Source organism: Talpa occidentalis, unplaced genomic scaffold (genome assembly GCF_014898055.3).
Source record: "Talpa occidentalis isolate TD23 unplaced genomic scaffold, MPIMG_talOcc4v2.1 talOcc4.10, whole genome shotgun sequence".
Taxonomy (NCBI): Eukaryota; Metazoa; Chordata; class Mammalia; order Eulipotyphla; family Talpidae; genus Talpa; species Talpa occidentalis.
The window spans coordinates 31510444-31518310 of record NW_023600993.1 but is presented as its reverse complement, the minus strand read 5'-3'; the positions used below and the strand labels follow the sequence as shown (position 1 = coordinate 31518310).

The 7867-nt window shown below is 48.5% G+C and overlaps 1 pseudogene; it reads right to left on the bottom strand.

Moving 5' to 3' along the window:
* Positions 1 to 3964: 3964 nt before the first annotated feature.
* LOC119237579 (uncharacterized) lies at positions 3965 to 7736 on the bottom strand (annotated as a pseudogene).
* Between the last annotated feature and the right edge of the window lie 131 nt (positions 7737 to 7867).

Below are 7867 nucleotides of genomic sequence, written 5' to 3'. Positions count from 1 at the left end.
AGTGACTTTATTCTATTGATACATAGAATATGTATCATTTATTCTATTGATACATGGGGGGGAAGGGAGAGGTTTTTTTAAGTCACCTTGCGTAGCCTCAGTAGGAGAACTCTTCATGCAGTGCGTGTTCTGAAAATGGAGGACAAATCCAACCCATGCATGGAGATCACAGTATAATGAAGATGAGGTTGTAGTAAGCTTAGGGTTCTTCTTGAGAAGGATGCCCCACAAACTGGATCTGACTGTTCTGTTCATGGTCCAGCAACTGTTCTGCTTTGTGGCCACTGTACTTCTGAAACAATGGACTAAAAGTGGTTGGTAGGGATAGGGATAGAGAATAATGATTTGCTGTTAATCATTAAGCTGGGCTTTATATGCACCACTGTTATTGCTATTGTTTCCAAGACTACATGCAAGGGGAAAGAAGCAAGCACTTCCAAGAGTTCTCCTGACTCCCTACTACTGTTAGTTTTGCAGACCTAGTGTACTTGTGTGCAGGTGTGCATATGTAGGGTGCAGTACATGGCCAAGCCAAGCAGGCGGGGCTGGTGCAGTAGTTGGGGTCCAGGCTGGCAATGAATGATGCTCTGGGCCACCCCTGACATCCTGAATGCACTCCACTCTCTGTTTCTATGTGTGCATTTAATTTCTATTTACTATTTCAGAAGTTTGATTTTATGGAAATCTTTGTGAGAGTAAGTGGTTTTTGTTTGTTTGCTCTCTGAGTCCTAGTTAGACCCTTCCCTTATTTTTGTTTGGTGTGTGAGACCATGTGGCAACCTTCCAGCCTTGCTTGGTCAGAGATGACTTCTGAACCATTATGGCAAAGTAACTTCCCTTTTCTCCTTCCAGCATCTGAGGTTCCCAAAGTGGCAGGCTGCTCTGGAACTCGCTTCTTGTCCAGAATTTTAATTCTTTCCTTTAGGTCACTTTCTAAGAGTTTGTTTTCAACCATTATTTGTTAACATATGCTAAGTTCTGTGAGGTTGGTCTTTGTTTGTGACTATTAAACTGTTTTTCTCCTTCCAAAGTCTAAGGTAGGTAGGATGGCATCTGGGCCCATGTGGCCTCTGCTATTGGCATGCCCCAGCTTTGGAAATTTGATTTTGATGCCATGGAAAAAATTTGGTTTTCATTTTGGCTCATTTGATTTGTTTTTCAACTTCTTGTGAAAACATTTTTCTTAAATGGGCATATGTTTGAAATTTTTTCCCTTTTGTCTCTTTGCAGACTGTTTTTGCAGGTATATGTGCACTTCAGGTGAGTGAACAGTCTGAGTACTTGAGTATGCATAGAACTGCTTCTCCCTCAGGCAGTGGTGAGAGGAATCTATCCTCAGAAAAGCAGGGAATGCAAAAAAGCTGTGTCTTTGCAAATATATATATATAATTACATTTGTATAAGATGTTCCATGTGGCTTAAATGAAAACTAAAGGAGCGGAATGTGCCACACTAGAGTTTGATCACTTTACTTTGATGTGTATGGGTGGGCGTGGACCCTTAGAATGGGCAACATGGGTTTGCTCCCCTGAACAGTGTTGGTTCCCTGCAGATTTGTTGGGTACCAAGTGAATGTGTGTTTCTAGGTACTGAAGTGGACAAACTGATTCCAGTTCTGCACCATCTGGCCCCATCCTGCTGCCTAAGTAAACAGCTTAAGAACATCAAATTTTATTCCAAAGAAGAGCTGACTTTCATGCTGCAGCAAAGGTGATTGAAAGTCCCTGTTAGAAGCATTTTTGGGTGACTGGAATTCACAGTGATGAGGTTTATGGCAAGGTCATAGAGTTAAACTAATCTAACTTCATTATCTACCAGTTTTCTCTGTCCTCTAATTTAAAAAAGAGAGGTATAACCTCAATTATCATAATTATCTTCTGAACCTACTTTCATTCCTCAAAGGTTTAAATATGGGAAAATCTTTTCAGGCATTTCATCTCCTTACAATTCGAAGTGAGACATGAGCTTGAACAATTTTTTCCTCCTCCTCTTGTAGTGCCTGCTTGCTGGGGGTGTGGGGAGCGTCTTTGCCTCTGGTGTCCATCTGCTTTCCTCTTAGCAGGAGGATTGGTTGGCAGTGTGGAAAAGGCAATGGTGATTAGAGGGGCAGTGTCAGATATGCCACCTGGAGGGGAGAGATTTTTGTGAACTGTGATTTGTTTCTGAGAGACAGTGGAGAAGGAAGGAAAGAGAATTGAGGCTCAATAAAATAATAATTAGATGTAATTCTAGGGTTATTAGGGTTAGAAAGAACATTTATTGGGGGCCTAAAAAATTACTGAACTGGTATACGCAGCAGCCACCTTCTTTAAAGAGATATGTTACCAATACTGGGACAACCTGGTGGCAGGAATCATCATCTTGGGCTGGGACACCTAAAAAGGAGGACAGGTGTATGCAGCACCCATGGGGGACATGATGGTAAGTCAGTCCTTTGCCACGGGGGGCTCTGGGAGCGCCTGTATCTGCAGCTGTATTGATGCTATCGATTGGGAAGGCATGCCTAAGAAAAAGTGTCTGCATGTCAACTGCCAGAGCTCTTGCTTTGGCTATGGAGCAGGATGGCTCTTGTAGAGGGGTGAGCTGCCTGGCAACATTGCAGAGTTGGGTAGAGTGGCAGGTACTCTTGGGGGGACAAGATTTCCAAATTAATCATTGCCTCTTTACCACCTCCCTGAATCCTGGGATTCTAGGATACAAGAAGAGAGACATTCCATACTTACACAAAATTCAGTTAATACTATCACAGAGGGAAAAAAAAAAACTGATCCTGGAGACCGAAGATATCTACAAAAAATGACAAAATCCTAGTTAAAAACAGCCTAGATTTACAATCACCATTATGGAGACCATTCCAGTTAGACAAGGTCATTGAAAAAGTGCACTCCAAATCAAACAGATGGGATACCATCAGTAGCTTGTGCACTGGTAAAGCCCCCAAAATTGATGCTGGAAGCAGAATGGCATAACTCTAAGAAAGATAGTAGATCTTTTATTTGCAGATGCCTCCCCAAAAGGCTTCATTATCCCAAAATAGGGTCACTGAGAGATTCATTGTAAAGATTAATGAAAAACTGAGGGCAGAAGAGGTGTTTCAAAACAAAGAATACATAAAGCTGACATTTCTACTGCTCCCCTCTATCCTTTACCTAAGTGCTCCCAGTGAGGACTTGTCTTCCCACTCTCAAGAGACTGTTGAATAGCTACCTTTTAAAATAAGGCCACACAAGGTTGCTGGTGATCCCCTTCAGGTACCTTTTCCTTTTTGGTCACAGACCAAACCAAGAATAATATATAATACTTAACTCTGGAATTTCCTAAGCTCAGGGAGGATGCCCAAAAGTTTTTTTTTTTAAATATTTAGAGTCCTTATTAGGCCTATGACTTCATCTTGCGCACTGGTAAAGCCCCCAAAATGTATGCAGGAAGCAGAATGGCATAACTCCAAGAATGATGTTTGAGAGCTTTTATTTCCAGCATGATACCTTATGAATTAGAAAATATTTGCAGAGGGCCTCCCCTGGTGGCGCAGCGGTTGAGCGCTGGGTTGTGAAGCTGCCCGAAGCCTCTGCGGCGCCGGTTCGATCCCCTGCTGCTCCCCGGCCACCGGAGGAGGGTCCCACATGGCGCGCAGACCTCTCCTGCCGCCCGCTGCTCCCCTCAGCAGTGTACTTCGGTCCTTCTGCCTGCTCTGCTCCCCGCTCTGGCTTTGGTGAATCCTCTCACCCTCCCGTGCTTCTGACTGTACCCAGTGCTTGTATAAATAAATAAATAAATAAATTTAAAAAAAAGAAAATATTTGCAGAATAAGAATAGTTCTTCTAAAAAAGATTATTCCTGTAGTTTTTCCTGTTCATGTTGATTATTTTGTTATTCAAACCTGTCAACAAAAGAGGGAATCTGTGGGGTTTTCTTCCGGCAAGGGGCCCATTCCCGGCAAACTGAGAACCTGGAGTTGTATCGGTTAGTCCCCTTCCTGGGCCACCCGTCGTGCCTCTACATCCGCCATTCGATTGCCCCGGGCTTCTGGGGTTCGGGCAGACTGATGCCCCCTGCAATGCACAATAGCCAGTTTCTTTGGCAGGAGGACGGCCTGAAGGAGGTCCGGATGTGCTCTGCATGTTTAATGGGTCTTCCTTCGGAAGTAAGGAAACCCCTTTCAGCATATATGGCTCCATGTACATGGGCGGTGGCAAAAGCATACCTGCTGTCTGTGTACACAGTCAGATTCTTCCCCTCTGCCAGCTGTAGGGCTTTTGTCAAGGCTATCAGTTCCGCCTTTTGAGCCGACGTGTCATTTGGAAGACCAAACCACCGAGTCCAAACTGACCACTGCTGCCCCCACCCACCGGCGTCCTTCCAGAACAAGGCTACTACCATCCGTGTACCATACTAGGTCGGCATCGGGCAGGGGTGAGTCCCGTAGGTCAGACCGAACTCCTGCTGCCTGAACCAAAATTTCCTGACAAGGGTGAATGTCTGTCCCCATGTCCGGATCTGGTAACAGGGTGGTGGGATTGAGTCCTGAGGCAGACTTGAGCCGAACCCAAGGGGTATCTAGGAGCAAGCTCTGATAATGGGTCAGCCAGGCATTGCTGATCCACTTACCCGGAGGATCGCGCAACACCCCTTCTAGCATGTGGGAGGTGGCCACCGTTACTTCTTTCCCCAGGGTGAGTTTATCGGCGTCCTTCAAAGTGACTGCGGCTGCTGCTATAATACGCAGGCACGGTGGCCATCCAGCCGCAACTGGATCCAGTTCTATGAAAGGTATGCCACCGGTCTCACCCAGGGACCCAGGGTTTGGGTCAAGCACTGCCTTTGCTATGCCATTTTTTTCGTGCACAAAGAGGCCGAAGGATTTTCCCGGGTCTGGCAAGGCTAGGGCTGGTGCAGTCAGAAAGGCTAGTTTGAGAAAGTCAAAGACCCGCTGCCGTGCCTCCCCCCAGGAGAAGCAGCCTTTTTTCAAGCCGCCCTCCTTGGTGAGTTCATAAAGAGGTCCGGCTATCTCCTCAAACCCAGGAATCCAGAGTCTACAATAACCCACAGAACCAAGGAATTCTAGAACCTGGTGCCGGTTTTTGGGTGGTGGAATGTCCAGAATGGTGCGTGTCATAGCCTCCGTAAGCCATCACTTACCTTCCTTAAGCCGGTATCCTAAGTAGGTCACTTCTTGGCAGCAGACCTGGGCCTTTTTTGCGCTGGCCCGGTAACCCAGGGAGTCCAGGGTGGCAAGAAGGTCCTCTGTTCCTTGGATACACAGCTCCTCGCTGGAGGTGGCTAAAAGGATGTCATCTCCATACTGGAGGAGGGTCAATTGGGGCCGGGAGCTGCGAAAAGGCATCAAGTCCTGAGCCAAAGCCTCATTAAACAAGGTGGGTGAATTTTTGAAGCCTTGCGGCAATCGGTCCAAGTTAACTGCTCGGAGAGGCCAGTGTCTGGGTCTCCCCATTTAAATGCAAACAATTCCTGGCTCTTGGGGGCCAGCGGAATGCAAAAGAAAGCGTCCTTAAGATCTAACAGTGTACCATCGGTGGGTGGGAGGTAGGGAGCTCAACAAGGTATATGGGTTAGGCACAGTGGGGTGGATATTAGCCACCCGGGTATTAACTTCCCACAGGTCTTGAACTGGCCTATAGTCCCCTCTATGCGGCTTTTTAACTGGTAGGAGGGGCGTGTTCCACGCAGAATGACAGGAGCGAAGGATCCCAGCAGCCCGAAGTTTATTGATGTGCCTAACCGGGCTTCCAGCGGCATAGGGTATTGCCGGACGCGAACGGGCTCTGCCCTGGGCTTAAGCTTGACGAAGATGGCTGGTCGATTGACCGCCAACCCTGGCCCTCCTGTTTCAGCCCATGCCGTCGGAAAGCGGGGAGCCACTCCTGCATGTCTTCAGACCGCTTGATAGGTGGAGAGTGTAATCGAAATTCATCCACCAATGACATAGTCAAAATGACAGCAGGTTTGTCCGACCCTCCTAGGAGGCGGCCCCGGCATCAAAAACCTCTACTCCTGTTGAACCAAAGGCTCTACTGGCTCCCACTCCCAAAGGCTCTACTGGCCCCCAAAGGCTCTACTGGCTCCTTGGTTAAGAGATCGTCCAAGCAATGGCATTGGGCAATCAGGGATTACCATAAAGGAATGGCTTACCGTGCCAGAGGCCAGATCTACTCTCCTGGCCGTAGTCCTGGCCATATAATTTAGATCCAGTGGTGCCTTGGACCAGGGTGGTGCGCCCGGTGCGTTCCCCTTTATCAGCCAATAAAACCGAGTGTTGAGCGCCAGTGTCCACCAAGAAATCAACTTTCTTCCCCTCCACTTTGAGAGTTACCCTGGACTCGGGTAGGGGCACCGAACCCCGACCCCCTCACTCACTGTCATCCGAAGCCGCAGGCCCTGCCAAGAGAATAGGAGTCTCCTTTGGCTTACTCTGTGTCTTATTATTTCTGGGCACTCCTTAGCCCAGTGTCCATGCTTTTTGCACTGGGCACATTGGTCTTTATCCAGCCTGGGGCGTCTGGGTCCTTTACCCATAGACCTTCTGCCACTTCCTGGGGTTGTTTGCCCACTGAGGCTAGCAGGATTTTGGCCATTTCTCGCGTTTGTCTTTTTTGTTCTGTCACTTGGACTTGCCGGTCCTCTGCCCGAATTTCGTCCTCCCGTCTACGCTGTTCTGCTCTCAATTTGTCCTGCCTTTCCTCGTCTGTTTTTTTTTTTTTTCTTTTTTTAATTGAAACACTTTTTTGCTGCCCTTAGTAACTCCTGAATAGGCCTCTCCCCCATTCGCTTCAAGGACTGTAGCTTTTGTTTTATGTCAGGAGCTGCCTGATTTACAAAGGCCATTGTGACCGGCGCTCTACTTTCGAGGGACTCTGGGTCCAGGGGAGTGAACTGCCTAAAAGCCTCCCTAATGCGCTCTAGGAAGGCGGCTGGAGCTTCAGATGGCCCTTGACGAATATCTCCGACCTTAGCCAAATTGGTGGGTTTGCGCGCTGCAGCGCCGAGACTGGCCATAAGAGTCTGGCGATAGATTCGGAGGTTCTCCCTGCCTTCGGGCGTGTTGTAAACCCACTGAGGTCGCTCCGTGGGAAAGTGGCGATTGATGATTGCCTGATCCTGGGTGGGCCGCCCGTTGCCCCCCGGGACCTGACGGCGGGCTTCCCCCCAAATCCTGTCCCGCTCTTCCGTGGTGAACAGGACCCGCATCCCACATGGGCTGATGGGTGAAAAAAATAGACTCAAAGAGGTTAATGAGTCCCCTAGGGTTTTCTGAAAAGGGAGGGTTTTGGCGTTTCCAGTTATGTAAGTCAGAGGTAGAAAAGGGCCAATACTGTAAGTTTTGTTGGCCGCCCTCCCCAATTGGGCCCACTACCCTCAACAGGGCCAATGTTGCCGGTTCGGCCCGCTCTCTCCCCATTCCTTGGTGATTTCTGGTCCGGGCTCGAGCCCGGCGGGGTATGGTGTAAGTTGTCTGGTTCTGGGTTACCCCCTGGGCCTAGGGCGGGATAAGGAGGCAGTGGTGCCGTGGGCTCGAGGCTCTCGTCAATGTTCTGGGGGTAAGAAGAATTCTGTAGGACTGGCTCTTTTTTTCCTTGTGCCAGGCAGGTAAGGGTTCCTCGCCGCCGCCCGACCGCCAGGACTTGGCGCTGAACGAACAGCTGAAGCCATTCAGGGGGGAAGGTAGTGAGATCGTCCCAAAGAAGGATATAAGGGATTTGATCAGGGAGAGAGGCCATGTTTCGTTTGTTGACCTGTCTGATGAGACTGATGTCTAGGGATCCTCCTCGCGGCCGCTGGATACCAGAAAATGATGGCCACTCGCTGGAACAGAAAGCAATCATTTTTTTCTCACATCAAGGCTGAGATT